The sequence below is a fragment of the Talpa europaea genome (genome assembly GCF_964194135.1).
Source record: "Talpa europaea genome assembly, chromosome: 4".
NCBI classification, from domain to species: Eukaryota; Metazoa; Chordata; class Mammalia; order Eulipotyphla; family Talpidae; genus Talpa; species Talpa europaea.
Genome location: NC_140070.1, coordinates 139413495 through 139424242, shown reverse-complemented (window position 1 = coordinate 139424242; position 10748 = coordinate 139413495). Strand labels below are relative to the sequence as shown.

The 10748-nt window shown below is 46.1% G+C and overlaps 1 pseudogene across 1 annotated transcript; it reads left to right on the top strand.

The window, feature by feature from the left end:
- Positions 1 to 7985: 7985 nt before the first annotated feature.
- LOC311170045 (RWD domain-containing protein 1-like) lies at positions 7986 to 8713 on the top strand (annotated as a pseudogene). The gene has a single exon. The product of its transcript is annotated as an RWD domain-containing protein 1-like (transcript).
- Positions 8714 to 10748: the final 2035 nt, after the last annotated feature.

Genomic DNA, 10748 nt, shown 5'->3' with positions numbered 1-10748 from the left:
GAGCAACCTACATGGTGCAGCAGACCCCTCCTGTCTCGCCTACTGCTCCCCTCAGCAGTGTACTTCAGTAGATCTGCCTGTTCTGCTCCCCACTCTCTCTGGTGAATCCTCTCACCACCCCCCATACCTCTAGCCTGTACCCCAGTTCTTATATGCATAAATAAATCTTTTAAAAAATCTGGAAAGGAGAACCATACAATGGGACAACATCTGCATTCCACGTAACTGATGGAGAATTTGTATCCAGCCCATATAAAAAGCTCCTCTAATTAAACAACAACAGCAAAAAGGCAGCACAGATAAAAATAATGGTTTAGATGTTTGAACAGGTACCACCTAAGAGAGATTGTCCTATGAGCAGTAAAAATAAAATAAAATAGTAAAAAATAATAAAAATAAATACATAAATTCGTGGCAATTTGTTATGACAACCCTAGGAAATGAATAAAGGTGCCTGGAACATTTTCGGAAATGAATTTACGGCATATATTCCCTGTTATGACTCAGGTCTTGCTACAGACAGAAGATGTTTAATTAGATCAAAAATAAGTAAAAATAAATGTAAAAGATGCTCAGTCTTATTAGTCATCAGTGCAAATTAAAGCCACAAAAAAACCCATACATATCCACCAGGAAGCTAAAATTAAAAAGACTGACAAAGCCATTTGGTGGCAAAGATGTGGAGCAGCTAGAACTCTCAATACCCCACTCATGGAAGGTGCTGATTCCATTTTGGAAAACCGTAGCAGGGTCTACAGTCGCTCCTATATATGTTTCTCCACAAAGGCAAAAATGTGCATAGCTCTGTTATTACTAATAGCTCCAAAATGAAACAACCCAAATGTCCACTAACAAGAGAATGAATAAAGGAAGTGTTACATATTCACACAATGGACTGTGAATTACGTGAAATGAACGCACTGTAACTATAAGCAAAATCACCATGCAGAAGAAGCCAAGTTCAAAACAAAACGAACATACAGGTTTGCCCCACTACCCAGAAGTAGAGCATTCCCATGAGATGTTTCCTAAGTTAAAATGGCGTAAGGTGAAGAAGCAGCACCTTTAATTTACATGGAATTATTTCGAGCATTCCCAGACTCCCAAAATAACCTACCAAATCTTACCAAACACACCTAAAACCTAAATGAGCACTCCCCAGGGTAAAAGTGGGCGTGGTATGGTAAACACACAGTCTGTATAAGTCTTTCCCTGGGGTAGGGGCTTGGTGGCGCCGGTCTCTGCTCTGGGTTAGCTCTGTCTCTAGAACGGCTGCTGCAAAACAAACACTGAATATTATTTTTGCTTTTCACCTTTTGTTATAAAAGCAGAACTCACCTTTGGATTTATTTTCATCAGCAAAAACAGACACTAATATAGGTCTTTTGTAAAAGTGAAGTTGCCTAAAGTGAACTTTTAAAAAAAGCAGGATGTTACCTGTATATGTCTAAACACTGCCACAGAGGGTTAGGGCTCAGCGTGGAAGGGAAGCTCTCTGCCGCTGGGTTGTGAGGGGTGCAGCCAGGAGGGAAGGCAGAGAACCCTCCAGGTGGTAACCCTCCAAATAATCGGAGCACCCACCTGTGACTGATTCCGCTCTCCACTCCTCTGAGGCAGCTTTTTGCTATTGCTCCACGGGAAGAGGGGTTTGGGATTTGGGCTGTGAAATGTCAACATTTGGGATTTTGATTTTTCAAGATTGTGATCTTGAGGTTTCTGACTGTCAAGGTATTGACCTTTGAGATTCTGGAATTAGATGCTTTGGAATTAAGACCCAGGACCCTTGCAGGATAGAACGGATTCATCATTCGTTTCATCCCATATCAGCTGATGAATGTTCAGGAATGGGGCCGTTTGAGTGGGAAGCGAGAAGAAAGCTACTTTTAAGTAGAACCAGGAGAGAAAGGTCAGGTTTAGGTGGGTAATCATTACAGGTCAGCCAAGGGGCAGCGTGAAAGTCTCAGGCCCGGGGGAAAGGGAAAAGGAATATTCAAGAACCCAGAAAACAGAAGCCACCAAATTTCCAGTAATGCCTGGTGTCTGCACAACTTGTGAGAGCTTCGTTCTTACTCCTCCTGAACACCCCACCCCCAAGGTAGTGACCTTGAATTGGCTTCATTCACAATCCCACTGGAGCTGCTGGTGCCCCCATCTACAGGTAACTGGCACGATGCCCAATCAAAGTCTGATCCTTGGGAGCCCTTGGACCTGTAGGCTTGGCGCTGCCCCACCCTTAGCACTAGGAGAGGGATAGTTGAGGTTCAGGGAATCACGGTGGCTGGGGACTCATGCCAGCACCCCACGGCTGCCATTACCTCATGCAGACCTGCCCCAGCAACCTGAACGTCCAACGTACCCACTCCCATCACACTGCTCACGCAGACTATGTCAGAGTTGTACCTCCTGTCCCCCCCTCCCCCATCACGAGAAAGGACACATCTGCTGAGGAGCGCAGCCTCAGGACCAGAGCCGACTGGATGGATTCTGGGCTTTGAAGCTGCTGCCCAGGAAAGTTCTGGCACGGGCCAGACACTCCTGAGAATACAGCCAGAGGTCTCTGCAGAGGTTGAGGGAGCTGGCCCAGCTTCAGCTTCAAAACTGACCCTGTGACCTGACCATCTCGCCCTTCTCTTCCTCCTCCTTCTTTCCCACCACCACCTGCTGCTGCTGCCCTTTTTGGTTCTGACCTTGGCCCTCATTCTGTGGGTTCACAGGCCTCAGAGTCAGTTTCTCCACCTCCATAGCCCAGGCCCCTGGAGCAGTGCCCAGGGCATCATAAACACTCCATGGATTAGTTATTGACTAAACAGATGTGGATGAAGGCGATGAAACATGCACATACTTTTTATCAAGCAGACTCAGTGTGCTGGTCACTCTTTCATTTGTTCTGCACCCGTTCCCAGCTTGCTCTTTGCCCGAGGCTGAGGCCCCAGCCTGCACTGTTCAGGCCCTGGGGCTGGGGGTGGGGAAGGGTCTGGCTGCTTGTATCTGCAGCAGTAAATGGAAGACAGGAGTGGAGACATGGGCGGGGCGGGGAGGCTCCTCAGTCCTGGGACAGCTCAGATGACCCATCCAGCACTGAGAACACCATGCCCACCCCCTTCCTACAGGCCCAGGAGTGGGTACAGATCCCCCACGTGGCTGTTCCTATAGACGCCCAAACATATGGATGAGTGGGCAGCACGACCCACACACCACAAACCACAGGCCGGACGAGGAGCAGCCATGTCCCCAGCACAAGAGCTGCGGTGCAGCCGCGGGTTCCCTGTCAGGCCTGCTGTGAGTTTATTAATGATACAGTTGATGACCGTGGGGTTCTGGCAAACCCTTTTGGTCGGAGGATGACTCAACACTTAGCAACCACAGCACATCCTGAGGCAGAACCGGTATTGCTCTAGTTCAGTGTCTGTTCTCGACAGGCTGCATTTAACCTCCACTGTGACATCAGCTCAGGACAGCCCCAACTTGTCTTCCTCATGGGAAGCCCAGCCAAAAAAACAAACCTGTTTCTGAGACTGCAAAGAGTAGCCTGTGTTTTGTGGGTGGTCCAAAGGGGATGAAAGAAGGCCAGGAGGACCCAGTTCTGGGACATGGTGTGGCAGATGAGACTCACTGAGACATCAGCATATAAAAGGCCCCATCCTGGAGGTAATGATGATTGGCCAGCCTGCCTTTCAATCACCTTTCCCTTGGTGGGTGATTGGTCTAGGGGTGAGCATGTGACCTATACCTGCCAATTAAATATAAGGAGGGGTCTGTGGGGACTTGCTGGGTAAAATATTTCCTCTTATTAATAGCAGGTGAGGGTACCTGGCACGGTGCTTATCTCCTGTCTTCTGTTCAGGCATGTGTGGGATGTCTCCAGTTGCACATTGCGAGCGTCAAAAGAACTGGGATCATGTCTTCCTCACAGCTTTGCTCCTACAGTTTCTGGTTCTGTACACTGAATAAATGCTGGTTTACCACACATATGTTCGATACTTAGAAACTTGCTCTATATCAGTGTCCTCAACTGCTCCACTGGTGATCTTCCCCTCGGGTGACATGTATCATGTCTGGACACATTTTTGGTTGGCCTGATTGGTCAAGGGGAGGAAGTTAGCAGCCACAGGAAGGTGGGGGCCACAGACCCTTTAATCCTGCCCCCAACACACACACACAATGCACAGGACAAGATAGTCCTCACGCCGAAGAATGATCCAGACTAGAATGTCAATAATGCTGTTGTTGAGAGATTCTACTCTGTAGACAACTAAATAGGAATGCTTTCTCTTGATTCTTTTCAGTAAACCTGAAATCAATAAAAACAAAACAGATTTTTAAATTATTTCATTTTTTATTGAGGTAGCATTGGTTTACAACACTGTATATGATTTAGGGGTATAAGTTCACGACTCCTCAGATATATGTTACCATACCACGCTCACCACCAAGGCACCCACAAACTTCCACCATAGTTCTTTGGGTCTCTACCCTCTTGTTCCCCACCTCCATCACCTTTCTCTTCTGGTAAGCTCAATTCTGCAGTCAAATCTCTAGGGTTTGAGGTGGTTCAGTTTTGTCTGTTCTTTTTTTTTGTATTCCACGAGTGAAATCATCCATTATTTGTCATTCTCCTGACTTATTTCACTAGTTTCATTCCCTCTAGTTCTGTGTTGTTGCAAATGGGAAAATTTCATTTTTTTTAATAGCTGAGTAGTATCCCATTATGTATCTAGACCACATCCTAATTCTCTCATATGTCATTGGGCACTCAGCTTGTTCCCCTCACTTGGTTGTTGTACATTGCACTGCAATGAACATGGGAGACAGAACTCCAAGGGGGTGTGGCCAGTGCTTTCTGGGAAGTCAATCCACCTGCATGGCCCCTGCTCAATGGTGAGGATAGCCACGGCCTAGACAGAGTGAAAACGGGGAAGTCACAGACCCTCTGGACAGGCAGCCAGGGTGTCTGTCCTTCAGCTGTTCTCAAAATCTAGGTGCCTGACCATCATCTCATCTTGCCTGGGAAGGCGGTTTGTTTATAACCTTGACTCTCAGCACCTGTATTAAACACCCATTCACCTATGGTGCTGAGACAAAATTTGTTTCCTACACCAAATTTTGAGAAACATGGCCCTGGAGGACAGAGAAGACTGTCCTGGTGGGGTCACAGAAAAAGCATAACACCCCAAGAACAACAAGCCTCACCAAATATCATCAATAGGTTCTTGGAAACCATATCCAGGGGGGGCTGACTCATGTCAGTTAACATTTGCTAAATGACTGTCGCCCAAAGGAGACCAGGCTGCTGATGACTTCTTCGGAGCCATTTCTTTTACTTCGTTTTAGAAATCCTCAGCCTTGGCTGTCCATTGAAATCTCCTCGGGAATTTTGCAAAAACTTGTGTTTGGGTTCCAACCCTAGAGATTCCTATTTAATTGGCCTGGGTCATGGCCTGGCCATTGTTTCTGTTTGTTTTGTTTCTAAAGCTCCTCAGTGCTATGTGCAGTCAAACTGCAAACCACTGCCGTGGCTGCTAATGAACTTGTATGTATTAAGTTCAATCACATAAAATTGGCTTACCAGAATAGCAGTTTTCTATGGTTGAACTTGATATTTCACTTGTAGTGTTGGCTGTGCTTCTATTTAATTCACATCTGTGTTCAGTTGTTAAAGTAAAAAACACCTGAACCCAAACGAAGCCCAGGTGGTCATGGCTTCCCCCTCCCCCCAAAAGGCTACATCTGAAGATAAACTGATCTGGCCCAGGGAGGGCAGAGACACCCTGCCTTCTATGGGTGACGACCTGCGCAGAGGCTTTGAGAAACTTGCTTTCCAATTGGGGCCAAATCCTGAGTCTATTTTGTGCCTGAGAGCAAATAAAATGTGCTAATATGAACCTGCTCTTCTAATTCACCCTCTACTGCAGGGAAGGCTCAGTTGGATTCCTGTGTAAAATGCTCAGAGTCTGGGAAGCTTAATGCTCTGCAATCATTTACAGTTCTCTACTGATGACTAGAAATATGACCCCAGAGGGATTCAGTGCAGGACAATATGGGTGGGGAGGCGAAGGGGAGATGGAGGAGGCAAGACCCACATGAGCCATAAGAGAAAATGAAGCATCCATACTTTATCCTTCTTATGTTGGCCTCCTGCTTGGGAAGATGTGAGATGTGGGAGCAGTACCAACTGCAAAGTTTAGGGGACACAGTCCCCAGGCTGTTTTCCACAATGCACTAGAAGGACTCCAGTACTGACTAGAAGCTTTATACTCATAGTTAATGTTTACTGCAGCAAAAGGATACAGATTAAAATCAGTCAAGGGAAGAAGTACTTAGGACAGAGTCTAGGGGGCTCCAAACACAGGATGCCCAGTTGCTGTCTGCAGTGGGGCCAGGACAGCATAGCTGGCCCAGCCCATGTAGCAATAGTCTGCCCAGAGGACTGCCAAGCAGGAAAGCCTCAGTGTCCACAGTCTTTATTTGGGCTCTGTCACTTGGTTGGCTGCCCATGTGGTTGACCTGTCTCCAGTCCCATCAGAGGGCAACTGACAACCCCACCCTAAGTCACCCTGTGCGTGTGGCTCCAAACCTCAAGGCAAGGAGGTCAGGCACACCATCCCAAGGGCTTCATGATCACCTCCAACAACCACGGACAGAAGCAAGGCTGGATTCTTTACCTAGGGAAGAGCCTTCTTTCTCCCCTAGAGGGATCATACCACACATCTAATCCACTTACCAATCTGGAAAGACTCAATTCCTCAGTTCACTTGTCTTCTCTCAATCAGTTGATACCTTCAAATCCTAATCCAGATAAGCCCTAAATCTGGTAGCCAGCCCATGGGGTGGGTGGAGGCTGGTGAGAACCAGAATTTGTGCACCTGTCTTAAACCTTCCATGGTAGGTGATGTCTAGATGCCTTAAGTATAAGATTAACCTGATTTGCTTTTTTTTTTTTTTTAATCTTAGAAATATGTTACCTAAAGCTCAGGTCAGGAATGGCCATTACATGACTTTGTCCTATAATTAGAAGCTATTCAGTTCTATTATAGAGGGTGGCAAAAACAATGGGTTGGATGAAATCGATAAGGTGAGGTGTACAGAATGAGTGAGCAAGTAGCTTTTAAGACAAGCAGAATTGATATGAATTCTTAAGTATATGTAAATTAGTAACCTGTAAAACATGTTATGTGGATAAAACAAAAAAAGGAGGGATGCTTTTTTTTGCTACTGATAGACAGAAAGGATTAGGAAGACGAGGTCTTATATAAGGTCTTATATAAGATCCTACTGGGAGTCATGCCACTTCTAAGCGGATGGTGTTGTCTACCCCTGCATTGGTCACCCATCCATGACACTCCCGATATCCCATTCTGGATTCCACGTGCCCAAGAAATGCACATGAACCCATAGCTGTTCATCAAGCCAGTTGGCAAATGACACCAATGGCTGGGTATCATTGCTCCTGAGTCTCTCCAATAGAACAAGCATGTGTTGACTCTGAGCGTCTTCTGCCTGTCAACCCCATTTAGCTCTGACACCACGCCATTGACACAGAAGGGTGATGCAGGTTGCAGAGAGACAGGACAAGATGAGATCATCTAGTGACCCAGGAGTCAGGGGGGTGGCAAGGTCAGCCCTGTCCCGACTGTGGAAACCACCCAATCCCTCTCCTGTGGCTTCTTCATGGGCGTTTTATGTTGATTTACTGCTTGAGCTTCCTGGCAGCCACTGGGGAGGAATAGTTATGAGAATGTTGAATCAGAGACAACCCTTTGTCTTAGTAATTCCAAGGACAATTCCTGGAACCAAGTTTGAGAGTTTATCTTCCTTCTTATCAAATTAAAATACTAATATTTTCCTTCTTAGGGAGGCAGGGTCATCATGACTGTCTATGATATATCCTCATAAGAGTTCTACAATGGGTACCAGCATGGCCGCGGTCCCGCCGCAGTGCACTGCCTGGGTGTCTGGGTGATCCATGGGCTGCAGCCAGGGCTATGATGGCAGATTACGGCAAGGAGCAGCGCAATGAGCTGGAGGCTCTGGAGTCCATACACCCCGACTCCTCCACAGTATTATCAGAAAGTCCACACAGCTTCACCATTACTGTGACATCTGAGGCTGGGGAAAATGGTGAAACTGTCCAGACTACCCTCAAGTTTACATACAGTGAAAAATACCCAGATGAAGCTCCTCTTTATGAAGTATTCTCTCAGGAAAATCTACAAGATAATGATGTCTCAGACATTTTAAAATTATTAGCATTGCAGGCAGAAGAAAATCTTGGTATGGTGACGATTTTTACTTCAGTGGCAGCTGTGCAAGAAAAATTAAATGAAATAGTAGATCAAATAAAAACTAGAAGAAGAAAAGAAACAAAAAGAAAAAGAAGCAGAAGGAGCCGAAAAGCAATTATTTCATGGCACTCCTGTTACAACTGAGAATTTCCTAAGTTGGAAAGCCAAGTTTGATGCAGAACTCTTGGAAATAAAAAAGAAACGAATGAAAGAAGAAGAACAAGCAGGAAAAAATAAATTAAGTGGGGAAACAGCTATTTGAAACAGATCATAATCTTGACACATCTGATATCCAGTTTTTGGAGGATGCTGGAAACGATGTGGAGGTAGATGAGTCTCTGTTCCAGGAAATGGATGACTTGGAGCTGGAAGAGGATGAGGATGATCCAGACTATAATTCTGCTGACCCGGAGAGTGAGTCGACTGACTAATGGACTAACCCCATCTGCCGAGACGCTTTGTTGTAGAGCAACCCCGATACAAAACGGGGTGCCTGACTGTGGGTCCTCACCCGCGCTTAAAAGGACTTATCAATGCTCTACTGCAGGCACACGCGAAAGGTTCATAAAAGGTTTATTGACAAGGGAAGGGGAAATGAGGAAATGTACAGCTCTGAGAGAAAAGTGGGAGACAAAGTTTTAAATGAGTCCTACTCGATCCCCCGATCAGGAATCCCAAAATGGCGCTCTCAGAGCTGGCCACGAGCCGGGAGCCGTGAAGCCAGGAGGCGAGTGATTGCGAGCCAGCGACCCCAAGGCCCATGTGTTTGGTTTTTTATATCCAACCTGGCTGCCCAACTCCACCCTCAGGTCCCAGCCACCCTCCCTTGGTGGTGATGGGATTTGTCTTTCCCAGAGTCTTGATGGCTTTAGTCTGGAGTGGGGGTGGGGTCCACAAAGCCTGTATGGGATTAACTCAGGACATCATTTCCCCCTAACAGCTTGACTGTCACAGCACCTGTGGCTTTGCTGAGAGGGTGTTAGTTTTCCTTTCTTTTTTTTTCTAAGAAAAAATAATTTTCAGGAGAATATTCTTCGGATAAGTTTCATCATTGAACTTAATAAACTGACCTTAAAATGTAAAAAAAAAAAAAAAAAAGAGTTCTACAATGGAGAGGGGTCAGGATCCAGGTAGAGAGCTCCACTCCTTCCAGCACAAGTGACTGAGAAAGAAGGGTTTTGGGGGAAAAAGACTGAAATTGGCTTTGCAAGAGAAAGTGGGAATGAAGTGGAGGGAGTCTGCGCCTGGGGAAACAGGTGAGTGGTAGCCGGGGAGAAGGCCGGGGATTGCATTTAAGAACCTGTGTCCAGGGGCCTCCCCGGTGGCGCAGCGGTTGAGCGCTGGGTTGCGAAGCTGCCCGCAGCCTCTGCAGCACCAGTTCGATCCCCGGCTGCTCCCCGGCCACCGGAGGAGGGTCCCACATGGCGCGCAGACCTCTCCTGCCGCCCGCTGCTCCCCTCAGCAGTGTACTTCGGTCCTTCTGCCTGCTCTGCTCCCCGCTCTGGCTCTGGTGAATTCTCTCACCCTCCCGCGCTTCTGACTGTACCCAGTGCTTGTATAAACAAACAAACAAACAAACAAATAAATAAATAAACATGCCTCTATTAAAAAAAAAAAAAAACCTTAAAGAACCTGTGTCCACCTTCCGCCTTCCATCATCTCCTACTCCTTCTCCTTATCTCCGTAATATAAATCCCAGTAATCCCAAACTGGTTCTAGAAAATACTGATGGAAATAGACATTGACCGAAGGCTCTGGGAGAAATGTAAACGACCCGTATCTATAAGGTGTTCAGCCTCCCTAGCAACTCCAGCAATACTAAGAACCGCAATACAATTTCTTGGTAGGGTTTGAAACAACTAAAGGAGGTGGTCTCAATGCTTTCCAAATAAGGAAAACTTATGACTCTTTGGGGATTTCTCAAGACATAAATGATCATGATTTTAGAGGGCTCTTTTTTTTTTTTTAATGAAAGTGAAATAACAGTATTATACCAACAAAAGTTGCAGGTATTTGGGAATTTAATAAAAAACATAGTATCTGGGATTTATTGAAATCATAACTCAAGGCAGCTTATGAGATGACAGTTCTTTACTCTTTGCCATCGGTCATGTGGAGATTTCATTTGGAGAAATCAGAACCGACAACCAGCCTCAAGTTTTGCAGAAGGAAAAGATCCTGTTTCCATGTCCCCCAGATCATTCTCTTTCTTCTTCTCTCGACTCACCGCTCTCCTCACTTTTGCCCTCGTACCTACTTTTGCCCATTTGCGCGTGTCCACTAGAGTCGAGGCAATAAACTAATGAACTGTCAAACCCCAGCACCTTCTTTGTGGTGCTTTCTCTATCACTCTCCAGAGAAAATCGAGATGTAGAGGTTCAGCTGAGAGCTATCTGGCAGTTCATCCCTTCTGAGATGAACTGAAAACAACCTAACATCATCATAAAACAGAATAAACGTCCACAG